The following is a 17,582-nucleotide window of genomic DNA, read 5'->3' as shown; positions in this document are numbered from 1 at the left end:
CAAGTGCCTTTGGAATTTAAGTTTTTTTTAAAAGGGCTTCACCAAGCTTTTCTTCTTCGTTTGCCCAAACAGCCACTGTTGGAATTAGAAGTCTACAGAGAGCTGTCCAACGCCCTATTTTTAACCCAGAACGCCAATAAAAGACGGAGTGCAGGGTAACCTCTTACACGGTTCTTGTACAAGATTCAATCAGGAAGTTGAGTAGATTTCTAAAGACTAATATGCCAATCTTGTTCATTAAAGAGGAAGTAAACCCTGATGGGTTTACTTCATCTTTCATTCCCTGCAAAGGCAAAGCATAATGGACTACTATGCATCGCATAGTAGCCCATTATGTGTCACTTACCTGACACAGGAGCCAGCGATGTCACCGCTGTCCCCTGTAGTCCGGCGCATCCATCTTTTCGGTGGGGTCTCGCAGCTCCGCCGCTGTCATTCGGCGGAGCCGCGATGACGTCACTCCCACGCATGCGCACGGGAGTCGACACGCGCGGCAGCTCCATTGTTGGAAATGGCGCGCTCAGTGCTCCTGCGCGCCGCTGTCTACGTCGCATGCGCCGTAGACATGCGTGCCTGTCTTCGGGCAAATATCTCCTAAACCGTATAGGTTTAGGAGATATTTCTTGGACCTAGATTAAGGCTTACCTGTAGGTCAAAGTGGTTTGTAAGGGTTTACAACCACTTTAACCCGAACACATAAGTAAAGCCACAGTTTGGATGCTTTGTCACAATAAATGTGTCTAAAGTCCATCTTTCCTCCCTGAAAAAAAAAAAAAATCATTAATATGCAGCAAACAAGTGCATTTATGAACAATAATTATTTTTTGCAAGTGAGCTACAAAGCATTGCAACCATGATCAGTGGATTGCGGACACAAGCTCCTGCAGACTCTTCCTCCAGTTTTAATGACTGTACAGTGGTATGGGTTCTCAGTTGCTCAGCTGAAAGAAATTTCGATGGACTACAAGTGCAGTAATCACCGCGTTTGTCCTCTACTGAATGCTACGAGGCCATCTGCCATGGTGGCATAGACAGGACTTATAGTCTATTAATTTGCAGATCTCTGTGAATGAATGATGCGGCTGTGCAGGCAGAGCTGTGCAAAAGTGACAGCTGCTGCGAGGGAGACCGACCCCCACACGAGGTAGAAGAACCCATCATGCGAGGGTTCACATGGCGGAACTTGGTATACCATCCACTTGGATGTAACATGGTATAAAAAGTGGAGTGAGCCTGGAGGGAGCCCACCTCTCCTTAAAGGCACAGGAGACCACTGGACACCCAGAATAAAGCACAATGGCAGCAAAAGAGTCCAGTGCGTCCCCTCACCGGTATTCCAACAGTACAAACAAATGGCCACTGGACTCGCCTATTACTGGCCTTTACAGCAAGGAGCAAATTCCCAGCTCAACTTGCCAACCAGCCAGCAACCAACAGAATTATCCTGTCTACTAGTTTACATTAAAAACGAGTTTAGTTTGCAAACATTTGCAAATACATGTTTAAGATGCAAACCCACTTTACGGCACCCCAATATTATCTGCAGTCTTAACTCTATATACTTTTTTTTTTTTCGCTTAACCTCCCTGATGGTATTTCTAAATGTGGCTCGGAGGGGATTTTTAGTATCAAAAGCGGTAACCCCGAGCGACACGAAGGATCGCATCGCAGGATCCAGATACAGCTTAGTTACCTTGTCCCCAGGATCCTGCGATGTCTCCCCACAGTGTGTGCGGCGGCTGCATCTCCACTCGATTCATCACAGAGCCGAGCTCCGTTCCCTGCGAGCGTTGCGGCGCATGGGGATGGAGTTTGGCGCCAAATTCAAACAGTGAAACACACACTATACATACAGATTACATTATTGTATCAAATAATTTCACATCCCTTTTGTCCCTAGTGATTCTCTCAAGTGCCCTGCATGTAGTTTTATATTATAAATACTGTTCTTTCTGCCTGGAAGCTGGAGATTGTCCTTGGCAACCAAAACTGTCCCTTTACATCAAAAGCGGTTTTAGACTAGGTAGAAAACAGCGATAATAAATTAGAATCACTTGCAGAATTGAGCGATGGTGATTTATGGGGAAATTCGTCATAGTCATCAAACACTGAAAGTAATGACAGCGACAATTCTGCAACTGAGCACATATTATGTCACATATTACTGACAACCAGTTTAACAATTCAAAGACACTGGAAAGAAACTGAAGCTCCATCTATAGTGGAGGTGTTAACCACCATTCACACTTACGGCACATAGGAAGTACTACATTCGTCATCACAGGGGAGATATGAAAAGGTATTTGAATTATGGATACCATGGAACAATTGGTACTCTAGACAATTGAATATTGCATGACCCAATCACCCTGAGAATGAGAAATGCGTGGACTAGTTGAACATCTTGACAGATTTCTATTTTCTAAATGTGTTTGTTTAGTAATTACATTTAGTTTATGTTAAGTATCTGTACGGTACTACATTAAAAGGTACAAAGGTCACTAATATACAAAATCACTAAAACCATATACATAACCATTAAAACCATCAAACCTGGTGTAATGGGAAATAGGGGTGGAACACTGGCTCGGAAGATGCCATCAGTATGCCAAGCATTTACACATAATACATAGGCGTATGTTAAAAGAGAGGTTAAAGTGAAATAAAATAGGAAATATTTTATTGTTGGAATAATGGATGCATATGACCATATAAGCATATGTAAATGTTTGTAATGACTTTGTGCCTTGTTTAACAATAAACATTATTCAAAAGTAAAAAAATTATTTTACCCCTATAGATGATGTAAAACCCCCAAACGTTATATATTTTCTGAAAGCAGACACCCTACGGAATAAAATAGTGATATTTCCAGTTTTTTTTTTATGTCGCATAATATTAGGTCTAGAAAATGAAACATTTCAGTAAAAAATCACACTAAAATGAATTTTAGTGCAATTAAAACCCAATAAATTACCCACATTTTTGGTAAAATATAAAAGACAATGTTGCGCCGAGTAAATAGATAACCAACATACCAAACCTTAAATTTGTGTGCGCCCGTGAAATGGCAACAAACTTCTGTACCCTATATTTTCTATAGGCCGAGCTTCAAAAGCCCCCTATAGGTATCAGTTTAGTGCTATGGAGGAGGTTTTGTGCTAGAATTCCTGCTCTCACTCTGGCGTGCATGACTATATGTAACATGTGAATCGCAATCGGCGTAGGCGCCCCCGACACGTGTATATGTGGGGGGGTAAAAAACTTTGGGTAGGGGGGGATTTGCGTATTTTCATGGGGGGGGGGGGGAGGGGTGTGCCTTTCACACCTTTGGGATAAATTGGAGACTGCAAGCCAGGCCTTTTTGTCCACATCAGTGCCTGACATTTTTATGGTGATCACATGCAAGCTAAAGGGTTCATTTATAAAAGAAATGAAAACAAAAAAAGTTTGCTTGCATAGATGAGTGTGCCTTTTTAATGCTGTTTCATTTTCTAATACAATTATAGTATTAAAATTTTTTATTGTAATACATGAAAATGGTTAAGGGCCCTACATTATTTATGTCTTACATTGTTCCAAATTACATTATTTAGGTTGGCAAACTAATCTGAATTATAATCAACTTGGCTAATGCTGCTAAATTGTGTCAATGCATCTATATTTCAATATGTTTTTGGCGTTCAAGGGTTAAAAAAAAGGCCTCTGTATATGGCATACCATTTGTGATTAGTTCGGGCTGACCAAGCAAGGAGAAAAAAAATTGTTCAAAGGTCTTGTGGCAGATTTTTTATTTTTTTTGGTTCATTACTCATATTCTGTTTGAGAGTTGTGAAAATTTGAAATGGTTTACTTTGCGTGTCATATAACTTTTCAGATCTGCTTGACAGACATTCCTGCCTTCTGCAGCCGTCACACCGACAATGTGCTTTGTTGGGTTCTTGTGGAAGGCACTGTCAGTAATACTGTGCTGCACAATTTAATGTTTCCTGGCAGTTATCCCCTTCACTCTCACTTCCTAGTTAAATCCTTAGAGGTCCATCCTTGACCATCTGCTTATCTCATGCTGACTGTTAGTGAAAGGAAACATTTGTAGGCCTGGTGGAATGGATTGGAGGTACACATGTCATAGGCTAGCATTTCTGATACAAATCAACATTTTTTCTTGCTATGTAATTTGATGCTTTAATAAAGATGGCCTTTTTGAGACACTTGGGAGTGCTGGCTTACAGAGTTTCTGTAAAGAAGAATGCCTGTACAGCCTGTATGGAGAAGTGCCTGTTGTCAGTGGCAGTAGAGCTGTCTTGAAAGAAGAATTTCAGGTATGGATGTTTTATACATAGTTACAATGATCCATGCTGGATTAATATAATTATGTATTTACCATACCTGGCAGATCCCCCTGAAAGTGTGACATCATCACCCCCACCTCTCCACCTTGTCCAATCATAGAATGCTTGGCAATTCTTCAGAAAACACAAAGCATTCTCTGAATTGCTCCTGCGCCAGGCAGCCAACCTCCTGTTGTCAGAACGCACCAGGTCAGCCACTCGGCACAGGGCCCAAAAGCACTGGAGTAGTGGTATCCTCTTCAGTGACTTCTAGCTTCCAGGGGTAATGGGCAGACATGAAACAAACTGGACCTATAAACTAAACTATGTATAAAAATGTCCATACCTGGAATTCTTCTTCCACTTGCTGACCGTAACATGTATGTATACATTTCAGCTTACCGGGGTTTTGGCTGAAGATATCAGCCATCACCCCCCCCCCCCCTTTTTTTTTTCTTTAGCCGGCAATTGGCTTTCTCATGAAAGTGGCTCGAGTGGCATATTAGCTTCTGGGTCGCTTTCAGAAGCACCGGGAGAGGGTCACCCACCGCTCCCTGGTATTTCTCAGGCTCACCATTTTTACCGGTACACCAAGCAACAATCAGACAGTTCACATGGCTGGCTATAGAGGTGAACAGAGACCAGATTGTCTCTGATCACCTCTGTGATCTTGGATCACCGAAGCGGCGCGGTCTAGGGTGGCAGTAAACCCCTTTTTTTTTTTTATTATTATTATTATTTTATTTTTATTTTTTTTACAAAAGATTATATATATATATATATATATATATATATATATATATATATATATATATATATATATATATATATATATATGTGTGTGTATATATATATATATATATATATATATTATAAGTTTTTTTATATTTATACTTTTGAAGGTAGAGGAGAGATTTGGGGTCTGATGGAGGACATAGAGATCATAAAGGTCTTGAAGAGGACCTGCCACCCCTTATTTCTATTATAAGGGATGTTTACTTTCCTTGGAATAGGAATAAAAGTGATAAAAATATATAGGAAAAATAATCTAATTGAAGCCCCTTCCTTTTCCAACATGACTGCACACCAGTGCACAAAGCAAGGTCCAGAAAGACATGGATAAGAGAGTTTGGGGTGAAGGAACCCGTTAGAACACCTTTGGGATGAATTAGAGCAGAGACTGCAGGTCTGGCCGCCTTGTCCAACATGAGTGCCTGACCTCACAAATGTGCTTCTGGAAGAATGGTCACACCTTCTCATAGACACACTCCTAAACCTTGTGGACAGCCTTCCCAGAAGAGTTGAAGTTGTTATAGCTGCAAAGGGTGGGCCAATTCAATACTGAACCCTACGGACTAAGACTGGGGTCCCATTAAAGTTAATGTGTGTGATATTCCTACCTAAGATACTTTATTTGGTGTGGCATGCACCCCTGTATATGCCACAAATTTTTTTCAAAACAATTGAATCAATTCTTAATTCATTTATATGGGGTCACAGCAGACACAAATTGTCGTGGAGAATTCTGAAGAACCCAGTGACAATGGGAGGGGCTGCTCTTCCAGATTTCCAGGATTATTATCTTGCCTCCCAATTGTCCCATTTTTATCATTTTGACAAGAGCGAGCTACCAAGATACCAGACATTACTTTGTAAACGCCCTGACGACCCAGCCCACACCCCACTTCAGTCAGTCCTTAGGGCCCCTTTGTCAAGACGTTCCCCCCCCATCACAAAGTAGACATGCTGACACACCACCGGAGCATATGGCGGACGGCCCTAAAAAAACTTGGGACCCCACAGGTCCATTCTTATACTCCTCTCTGGTTCAACAATCATTTGCCGGAACTGTTGTCTGTCCCAGACCCCGCAGCTTGGATACATTATGGGATCCTGTACATGCACCAAATTATGACTAACACTGGGCTCAAATCATTTCAAACGCTAAAGGAAGAATTCTCACTCCCTAACCATCTCTTCTTCAGATACTTACAGCTCCGACATGCTTTACAGACTCAATTCGCCGGTTCCAACCCCACTCTGACAGTCCCTCCTATAGTTGACGTAATCACAGGTGCTGAGCCAACCAAGTTGATTTCCACCCTCTACTCCACCATCCGTCTCCCAGGCACCGTAGCATTGGCTTATGTTGCTAAGACCAGATGGGAGGTGGATGTTGGAATAATTGAGGATGAGGAGTGGGATGAAGTCTTGGGGGATGTGTAGAGAGTCTTCAACAGGCTGTCGGACCGCCTCACACAGTTGTACATCATACATAGGACATACCTGACCCCCAAGAAGATAGCACGGTTCAAACCCATGTATAATCCAGGATGCCGCTTATGCGACCACACCCCAGGCTCCTTCTATCACCTTATATGGTCCTGTCCGGTTATCCAAACATACTGGATACAGGTGATTCGCTTTCTCCATGATCAGATGGGCTCTCCTGCTAGCCTTGACCCAAAGATGTGCCTGTTTGGTCTGTTGCCAGATTTAGACGCTGACAAACCCCTTCGCACCTTTTTACATGAAACGCTGTTCCTAGCGAGAAAAGTGATTGCTTGTGGCTGGATGCAGGCTGCCCTTTTCTCTGTTTCCTTCTCCTTTCAATAAAGTTTGTTTTTCGATTAAAAAAAAAGTTAATGTGCGTGTAAAGGTAGACGACCCAATACTTTTGGCAAAGTAGTGTATATTTGTATAGCAGTATACTACTCCATAAAGTCCTAAATACAATTTAAACTGCCTTCCAAATCCCCTTGAAATACTTTATAAACGCAAAATGCAGATTACTACGTATGCCGACCCTTATGAATGAACTCTATCAACTGGTGGGGGCCCCATAACTAAACACAGCTTAGGACCTAGGTACAACCCATCACTGTTTGCAAATGTTGCGTTTAAAAACTGTGCTTTGTTTTTGTTTTTTTTGTTAGTTTTGTGTGGCGAGGAAAGCTGATCAGCATCATCTCCTGGCAGAGGAGACCAGGACAGGTAAACAAGGCACTAATCATCGGTGCCCTGATTACAGTAAATCCCCAGCAGTGCCAAACAGTAACGCTAATTGGTGCCCATTAGTGATGCCAGTCAGTGCTGCCCATCAGTGCCGGCTCATAAAGTGCTGCCCATCAGTGCCTGCTCATAAAGTGCTGCTCATCAGTGCCTCATTAGTGCAGCCTCGTCAGCACACATCAGTGAAGGAGAAAAATTACTTATTTACAAAATTTACTGACTAACTTTTTTATTTTTTTTTAAATTGGTCTATTTTTTATTTTTTTTGTAAAAAATAAAATAAAAAACCCAGCAATTATTAAATATCACCAAAAAAAAAGCTCTTTAGTGACTCTTTAGGGCAATTTGATTGGTCCAAGATTGTGCCATTTTTATATGCTAGTCAATGAAGTCTCTGTTCTTAATAGATTTGTTGCTTGCAGTCCTCTCATGTGCTCGTCATCCTTCACTGCCTGCTTGCCCTTGCAGTACTAATGAAATATAAATCATTTCTGTACCTTAAGTAATTGGCTGTTCCCGTTGTTCCATTTTAACTACAGCATGGCTTGACAACCTGTGTGTGCAGCTGTTCAGCAGTCATCCGGGAAGACGGCTTACAGGGCATATGGGAATCTGAAGAACTAAAGCTCATGATAATTCCTTTACTTCCTTTTATGTTTAGCTGTGACGCAGGGAAAATTAAAGTCCACCCAACAAACCACCTAGCTTTTCTCCCATGACTGTTAACATGATGATTTTTTATTTTTTTTTCACTACACAGTATGATTAATGCCAATGAAATATCTTGTGCCCAATGAAAGAAAAATGAATACTAGTAAACCAGCTGCCATGCAAATGCTTCCCTTATTACGCTAACCAACTTGTATGTGTGAGTGCGGTATTACTACCAACCGAAATATTGTCTCTGAATACTCATAAACCTCAACTTAATAGAATCTCTGTAAAAATGCCAAATAAACAAAAGTGATAAATAAATGGCTCCGATAAATGTGTGAAAGGTTTGTACAAGATGTATCTACAATCCAAAGAATGCTCGTGCTTAACAGTCACAATGTGTGTGAGTGAGGACCGGGATGGGGATCGCGTGTTGCACTGGAATTCACAAGAGAATCTGGTTAATGTGGCACATCGATCCATCTAGTGTGTGGATTGATCACACAGATTGACTGTTAAGCACAAGCACTACAGGGGGTCCCCGGGTTACAAACCCGATAAGGACTTTCCTCTTGTTTGTAATCCGGAAATGTTCGTAAGTCGGCCGCGCATGCGCAGAACGACAATTACGGACATTTTCGATCTTCCATCGAATGCCGTTCAGCGCATTCGCGACAAATTACGGACATGTCCAACATTTATCCTGAGGCTCCGTCTGGCCGTGCATGTGCAGAACGGCAGATGCTCCACGCAGAACGGCAGAGGGTCCCCGCAGCGTCCTGTTCGTAAGTAGGAGTGGTTTTTAAGTCGGGGACCCCCCCTTTTTTTTTGTATTGTAGACGCATCTGGCACAGGACTTTCACACATTTATTTATCAATTTTTGTTTGGCATTTCACAGAGATTTTATTGAGTTGATGTTTGAGTATTCTCTCTTGAGTAGGGATGGGCTCAGGCACGTTCGCATGCTCCACTTAGAGTCCGCCGGAAAGTCGGCGCAGCGCTGTGCTAATCACAGGCAATGGGACATTGCCCGATCTCTGCAGCCGCGCATCGGCGCAATGTCTCACTGCCTGTGATTAGTGCAACTCTGTGCCGACTTCCTGGCGGGCTCTGCATGTGGAGCATGCGAACACGCCTGAGCAGTATGCTGCTCTCACACATACAGTGCATGCGGAAAGTATTCACAGGGCTTCACTTTTTCCACATTTTGTTATGTTACAGCCTTATTCCAAAATGAATTAAATTCATTATTTTCCTCAAAATTCTACAAACAATACCCCATAATGACAACATGAAAGAAGTTTGTTTGAAATCTTTGCAAATGTATTAAAAAAATCCCATGTATATAAGTATTCCCAGACTTTACTTGATATTTTGTTGAAGCACCTTTGGCACCAATTACAGCCTCAAGTCTCTTTAAGCATGAATGCTACAAGCTCGGCACACCCTATTTTTGGGCACTTTCTTCTATTCTTCTTTGCGGGATCTCTCGAGCTTCATCAGGTTGGATGGGGAGCATCGATAAACGGCCATTTCCTGATCTCTACAGAGATGTTCAATCAGGTTCAAGTCTGGGCTCTGGCTGGGCTATTTAAGGACATTCACAGAGTGGTCCTGAAGCCACTAATTTGTTATCTTGGCTGTATGCATAGGGTCGTTGTCCTTTTGAAAGATGAACCTTCGCCCCAGTCTGAGTTTCAGAACATTCTGTAGGAGGTTTTCAACAAGGATGTCTCTGTACATTGCTGCATTCATCTTTCCCTGGATCCTGACTAGTCTCCCAGTTCCTGCTGCTGGAAAACATGCCACCACCATGCTTCACTGTAGAGATGGTATTGGCCAGATGATGAGCGGTAAATTTCCTCCAGACATGACACTTGCCATTCAGGCCAAAGAGTTCAATCTTTGCTTCATGAGGCAAGAGAATTTTGTTTTTTCATGGTCTGAGAGTCCTTCAGGGGCCTTCAGGCAAACTCCAGGCAGGCTGTCATGTGCCTTTTACTGAGGACATACAGGCCTGATTGGTGGAGTGATGCAGAGATGGTTGTTCTTCTGGAAGGTTCTCTCTCCACAGAGAAATGCTGGAGCTCTGTCAGAGTGACCATCAGGTTCTTGGTCACCTCCCTGACTAAGGTCCTTCTCCCCCGAATGCTCAATTTGCCGGGTGGCCCGCTATAGGAAAAGTCCTGGTGGTTCCAAACTTCTTCTATTTACGGATGATGGAGGCTCCTGTGCTCATTGGGACCTTCAATGCTGCAGAAATGTTTCTGTACCTCTCCCCAGATCTGTGCCTTGATGCAGTTCTGTCTTGGAAGTCTACTTCGTGGTTTGGTTTGTGCTCTGACATGCACTGTAACCTGTGGGGCCTTATTTAGACAGGTGTGTGCCTTTCTAAATCACGTCCAATCGACTGAATTTACAACCAGTGGATTCCAATCAAGTTGTAGAAACATCTCAAGGATAATCAGAGGAAGCAGGATGCACCTGAGCTCGATTTTGAGTGTCACGGCAAAGGCTGTGAATACCTATGTACATTTCATTTTTAATACAATTGGAAATATTTCAAACAAACTTCTTTCATGTTGTCATTATGGGGTATTGTTTGTAGAATTTTGAGGAAACTAATTTAATCCATTTTGATATAAGGCTGTAACATAAAATGTGGGAAAAGTGAAGCGCTGTGAATACTTTCCGGGTGCACTGTACATTTAAGTTAGTTCATGCAGTAAGAGGAGCACTTCTTGAGTGGCAGCTGGTTTACTGGTATTAATTTCTCTTCCATTGAACGCAGATATTTCATTTGAATTTATTGAAAATACTGCGCAGCACTTAATTTTATTACATTTTTTTTTTTTTTTTTATCGTGTTAACAGTCAAAATTTAGAAGTTGCCATTGAAACCGCTTTCGCACATACATTTAATTACACATTATTTTGGTTACTAATAAAGCCCATTTACTGCTAAATCACATTATTTGGTTGCTTTCACTCTGCCACGCTGCAGTTTTTCCTGCGGGTTACTTGTGGTTTTCCATTTACTTTTTTTTGTGTTTTAGAGCAGCCATTTTTGGTTTGTTTTCTGTAAGCACACCGAAAAGACTATGCTGTATCTTTGTTGTGCTTTCAGAAGAATCTAATAGGAAGTCTATGGGAAAGCACCAGTAACACACACAGCCACATTGGGTACACTGGGCTAAGAAAATTGCTGGAATGAGCAAAGGTACGTTTGGAGAAGAAGGGGCACAGAATTTCATGAAAAGAACCTCTGTCCAACTGTTAAGCATAGGGGTGGATCAATCATGCTTTGGGGTTGTATTGCAGCCAGTGGCACAGGGAACATTTCACGAGTAGAAGGAAAAATGGATGCAATAAAATTTCAGCAAATTTTGGATGGTAACTTGCTGCCATCTGTGAAAAAAGCTGCAGTTAAAGAGAGGATGGCTTCTACAAATGGATAATGATCCTAAACACACCTCAAAATCCACGGGGATTACATAAAGAGGCGTAAACTGAAGGTTTTGCCATGGCCTTCACAATCGCCTGACCTCAACATTATTTAAAATCTAAGGATAGACCTTAAAAGAGCAGTGCGTGACAGGCAGCCCAGAAATCTCAAAGAACTGGAACACTTTTGTAAGGAAGAATGGGCAAAGATATTTCGAACAAGAATTGAAAGACTCTTGGCTGGCTACAAAAAGCGTTTACAAGCTGTGATACTTGCCAAAGGGGGCAGAACAAGATATTAACTCTGCAGGGTGCCCAAACTTTTGCAGACGCCATTTTTTTTGTTTTCTGTCATTTTGAAAGTGTAAATGATGGAAATAAAATCTAACTTTTTTTGACATATAAGAATGTCTAATCTGTAATTTGATGCCATTTGGCGATTTTTTTCCATCTTTCCTTGGCTTCGTTATGCACATATATTACCTTTTTTACCTGGGGTGCCCAAACTTTCGATCCCCACTGTATAATTGGCTACCTGGCTGAATCCTCTTTCTATATTTTCCACTTGAAAATAATTCCTATGCCTTGTCATAGAGACCGTAAAGAGACACTTATCCTTTCTGTGTCCTGGCTTTCTCTGTAAATGTTCAGTGTGGCTCCACTACCTCTCAAGTCTTCCTTTTTGCTCAAGCAGCCAATCACATTAGACTAGAGCCTTAATAACCAACGTCTTGGATATTTGCAAATTTTAAGCCTGCTGGTTTTCTTCCTTTATTTTCCTCATCAAAACTGTAGCAATATGTAAAGCTTTATATTTGACTAAAGGTCTGCTTTAACTTACTGAAGAGCTTGTAAAACTGTGCCGTGTCATTGGACTACAATACCTGGTATTGAGTTTCACAAGCTCTGTTGAGCATGTGGTAGATAAAGCTTATGAAAAGTTAGTTTCAGCTGCACCACCCTAGAGAAATGCTAAAAATATGGATCAGTGTTTACAGATCTTTATAAAGCTCAACCCTGTCTCATCTGGGGTATTTTTGGACCAGGTATTTCAACTTTTACAAACAAATCTGCATATCTTGATCTATTTGTTTCCAAGCGATGGATATTTGTCATGTCTTTCGGATTTCAGAGGTAGTCTGATTCTTTTCAGGTTTAGCCACTGCTCATTCAAATATACAGTGCGCTAACTTGAATGCTCCATATCGCTTTAAAATACTCTCGCAGTCAGGTTGATGAATCCGCTGACCTGGCTTTGAAAGTTGACTTGATGCGTTATTAAATTATGAATGATAATTGGTTCTTTAGTCTTTGTGGGGAACTTAAATAGACACCGAGTTTAACCATTCAGGTCCGTGGAGTTCTATTATGCTACAAAAATAGTGTAGTGCAAAAATATGTAAAAAAAAAAAAACAAGAATTAAATAGTGCAAGCAAAAATAGTCAAATCCAATCCCCAATAGCTGTGACGCAACTAAAACAGCGCCTTGAAAATGGTGACTTCGTAATCTTCACTCTTCATCACATGCCATATATGCTTCCACCACAAAGGTGAACAACGTGCTCCGCTCCTTATTAGACCTCATATCTGGGTCAAAACTCATTCATTACTCTCTCCCAAATATAGGTGTTAACTCCGTCACTCCTCTTCCACGTGGTCCAGATTCACGGCAATCTCCCTCTTTCACAGTGCTCAGACATCATAGATTATGGGTAGCATAAAACAAAGCAGAACTATAGTGCTCTCTATTTCTTTCCTTCATTGAGACACAGCTCAAATAAATCTTGACCTTAGGGTTCTCAAGCCACCTTCAGGAAAGGACTAGGCAGAACATGTAATACATGTGAAAGCAGAACTGCATACTTTCCACTTTATTTGTGCTGAAAAAGATTATAAAAACGTAAAGATTGTAAAAGCAACCAGGCTCTTATTTATAAGCATTGATCGCAGCTCACCATATGGACATATGGCTGTGTTATCCTGACTGGGCATCATATGACGTTGTCAGGATAACACAGCCGGCGTGCGCCAATAAGAGGTGCTGTGTGTCAATCTGACACACTGCAACTCCGATCATGATATGGAGCCTCTGCAGAGGCTTCTTACCATGTGATCAGCTGCGAACAATCACTGCTGATCGTTGTGTGAACCAGGAAGTGCCAGTCGGGGTTGGGTCTGTCCTGATAATCAGCACATTGATTATCAGCACAGCCTCCTATAAAAGGTGCCCAACACCTGCCAGCCTGTCCTCATAACAAACAAATTTCAGTGCCCAAAAAAGTACCAATCAGTAATGCCTGTCAGTGCCCCATCAAAGTGCCAATCAGTGCCACTTAGTAATGCTTGTCAGGAGCCCCTCATCAGTGCCGCCTATCAGTGGCTGTCCGTGCTGCCTATCAGTTTTTTTTTTTTTTTTTTTTTTTTTTAATTGTCGATCTTTTTCCGTTTGTAGCACAAAAATTTAAAACCGCAGAGGTGATCAAATACCACCAAAAGAAAGCTTTATTTGTGGGAAGAAAATGATAAATATTTTGTTTTGGTACAGTGTTGCATGACCACGCAAATGTCATTCAAAGTGTGACAGCGCTGAAAGCTAAAAAGTGTCCTGGGCAGGAAGGGGGGAAAGTGCCTGGTATCGAAGTGGTTAAACTGAAAAAATGTGCTCTTTTATGAAAACAATAAGGTATTTTAAAATTGATGGCAGCAACATGTCTCAGAGCTGGGACAGGGCCATGCTTACCATGGTGTAGCACCCCCTCTTTTAACACTCTCTGAGCGTCTGGGAACTGCAGAGACCAGATGCTGGCGTTTTGGCAGAGGAATGTTATCTCATTTTTGCCTGATATAGGATTCTAACTGCTCAACAGTCCTGGGTCATCTTTGTTGTATTTTTTATTTCAAGGTGCGGCAAATATTTGCAATTGGTAAAAGGTCTGGACTGCAGGCATGCCATTTAAGCACCCATACTCTATTACGAAGCCATGCTGCTATCATTGAATGCAGCATGCAGTTTAGCATTGACCTGCTGAAATTTGCAAGGCCTTCTCTGAAAAAGACATTGTTTGGATGGGAGCATATGCTGGAAAACCAAGTCCAAATCCAAAACCTGGATATATCTTTCAGCATTGATGGTGCCTTTCCAGATGTGCAAGCTGCCCACTCCATATGCACTAATGCACCCTCATATCATCAGAGATGCAGGCTTTTGAACTGAGCGCCGATGAAAAGCCGGATGGTCCCTCTCCCCTTTAGTCCGGAGGATGCAGCACCCATGGTTACCAAAGAAAATGTCAGATTTTGATTTGTCTGACCACAGAACAGTTTTCCTCTTCTCATGATAGAGCACGCCCAATCGCTCAAATTTGGCTGCACGAAAATTGTGCGTTTCTGCAGCTCACTAATGGTGCAAAATTCAAAAGAAAATTCTTAGTTACAATTTTCGTAAGAAAATTATTTGGAAATTGGACCCATGTATAGCCAGCTCAAGATGCTTTTTTAATACTCAATCATGTTACTGACCTGTTACCAATTGGTTGCAAAATCTTCTTCCAGCACTTCCTTGTTAGTACCTTGTCAGCATTTTGTTGCCCTTATCCCAACTTTTTTGAGACATGTTGCTGCCAGCAATTTCAAAATGATCTTATTATTTTCTTAATTTTGGTACATTTTCTCAGCTGAAACATTTGATATGTTTTCTATTTACACAGCGTCCCAACTTTTTTGGAATGGGGGGGGGGGGGGAGAGAGAGAGAATGTAAAATCTGATTTCTTTTCCAGCTGTTCTGCTTAGCAATCCAAATGTAATGTAACATTAAGTATTGACAAACAGTATTTATCAGTTCTATTGGTACCTGGTGGTGATGTTCGTGATTTTGATAGTTTGGTAAAGGGGTTGTGGGGACATATGAGACAGGGGGACACAAATTGAACCACTGGTCTAAATCCATTATAACTATATCCAAAAGCTTAAAAACCAAAAAACTGTTTTGCTCAATGTTAAATGAAGATTGATTTGTGTCTTTCAAGCTCAGGTTCATCACCATGGTCAGGGTGATGGTCATTCTAGGTCCCTGTTGTTGCAGATGAGAACGGGCAGCCAACGAAGGTTCTTCTATCCACTTTTAATGTTTCTATAGTAATAACATCATTTGTTTGCATCACTAAATATCATGTACTTTTGTTTTGGAGAGATAACTAGGCTTATTTGTTAAGTTAATAAGTACAGCTTGTACCCCTCTACTGATTTGACACTTGAGCAGACCCGGCCCTAAGTGGCAATGAAAAGTCAATGAAACATTGAATGAAAACAAGGTCTTTGGTACCCTTTGATCTGTGTAGAGTGGTAACCTGATCAAAGATTTCCTATGTCACTCCGGCAGCTAGATGTGTCTAAACTCTACCTAATCATTGTAAATGACTTCTAAATGCCCTGTCTGTTTACCGCAAACTGTAAATACAGATTTATTTCATACAATTACTATGTAACCGCAACAGGAACCTCTTGTTTAATCTGGCTCTTTCATCATGTTGTGGTGCTCTCACGGTGTTCATTGACTGCAGCTGCTCCATGCCTTCCTCTTCTACAAAAAAAAAAAGTTTCAGTAGATCTGCTCTGCCTCAGGACCATGTCTTGTTCGGTTTCCAGACTCAGTGACACACACTTGCACACACCCACCCTTCGTGGAAACTGGCCAACACAGACATACGGCTGTCATCAATTAGTCATGCCCCTGCTTAGCCAAGAAATAGTTCTCATCTGTCAATAGGACGTTGGCTCTGTGACTTATGATGGATTCCGACACGCAAATACTGACTCTCGCGTTTGGCGATGGCCATAGCATTCTGCGCTGTCCGACAGTGCCGTTTTTACTTTGAGATTTACAGACCCCGCTGGTATGGGTTGCACCTTATAATTCCAATAAAGCATCTGTGTGGCCTTTCCATTAAAGTGATATTAAAACCAAAAATTTAATATATTGCAGCTTGCCAATCATTAGATGTGGTGGCTGCATTAGATTGATTATTTTGGCTTTTCCCTCCTCTGTTTTCTCATGGTGATCTGACCAGTGCCACACCTTCTGTAATGGTGAGACACTACTCTGAATGAATGAGAACAGGAGGCACAGCAGATAGCGGCATTGTCGGTCTTGGGGGCAGGTAGAGTTAAATGTGTATGCAGATTTCAAGTGGTTGTAAAGGCAGAAGGTTTTTTTTTTTTTATCTTAAAGGGATTGTAAAGTAAAAAAAGTTTTTTTTTTTAAAATAACAAACATGTTATACTTGCCTCCACTGTGCAGCTCGTTTTGCACAGAGTGGCCCCGAACCTGCTCTTTTAGGGTCCCTCGGCGGCTGTCTCGGCTTCCTCCCACAGGTACTTCTCACGTTCATGCGAGCTCCCTCGCATGATGAGAAGCACCTGCGGGTGCTCTCCAGTGATACAGCCAGTGGCTACAGCCACTCGCTGTATCACATGGCCCCGGCCCCCAGCGTCAGTGGATGTGATTGACAGCAGCGCGAGCCAATGGCTGCACTGCTTTTCATCCATCTACTCCAGCCAATCATACTATGCATTGAGATAAAAAGCCTTCTGTGTGCAGCAACCCCCCCTCAGCCACTTCTAATACTTACGTGAGCCCCAACTCTATCCAACAATGTCCACAAGTCCCTTGGCCATCAGGGAATCTCCCTCCTGATTGGCCATTGGCTCCCACTGCTGTCATTCAAACTCAGCCAAACAGAGAGAGGGGACAGGGCCGGGCCGCGGCTCCATGTCTGAATGCACGGAGCTACAGCTTGGCTCAAGTGCTCCCATAGCAAGCTGCTTGCTGTGGGGGCACTCAGCAGGAGGGAGGGCCAGGTGCTCCAGGCAGGGACCTGAGAAGAGAGGATCTGGGCTGCCCTGTGCAAAACCACTGCACAGAGCAGGTAGATTTAGACCCGTTTTGTTATTTATATAGAAAAAAAATATGAGACTTTACAATCACTTTAAATACAGTAACACATTGAAGCACCCCTGTCAGTGTTAAATGGCTTGTCTCCTCCGAGTAAACTGATGCATTCTGCTGGAGAGCTTGTGCTTTTGAAAAGAAACAGGCTGGAAGCTAGGTCACTAGTTTAAAAAAGAGAGCCTAAAAATGAAA

General features: G+C 42.0%; 1 protein-coding gene across 1 annotated transcript in view; it reads left to right on the top strand.

Annotated features, from left to right (window-relative positions):
• Positions 1–17,582, top strand: part of NNT (nicotinamide nucleotide transhydrogenase) — a 189,878-nt gene that overhangs the window by 150,482 nt on the left and 21,814 nt on the right. The window lies entirely within an intron of this gene.

This window comes from Lithobates pipiens, unplaced genomic scaffold, assembly GCF_037356315.1.
Source record: "Lithobates pipiens isolate NorthernLeopardFrog02 unplaced genomic scaffold, aLitPip1_a1.2 Scaffold_3, whole genome shotgun sequence".
NCBI classification, from domain to species: domain Eukaryota; kingdom Metazoa; phylum Chordata; class Amphibia; order Anura; family Ranidae; genus Lithobates; species Lithobates pipiens.
Note: the sequence above shows the minus strand (reverse complement) of the source record. Positions and strands in the feature narration are given on the sequence as shown.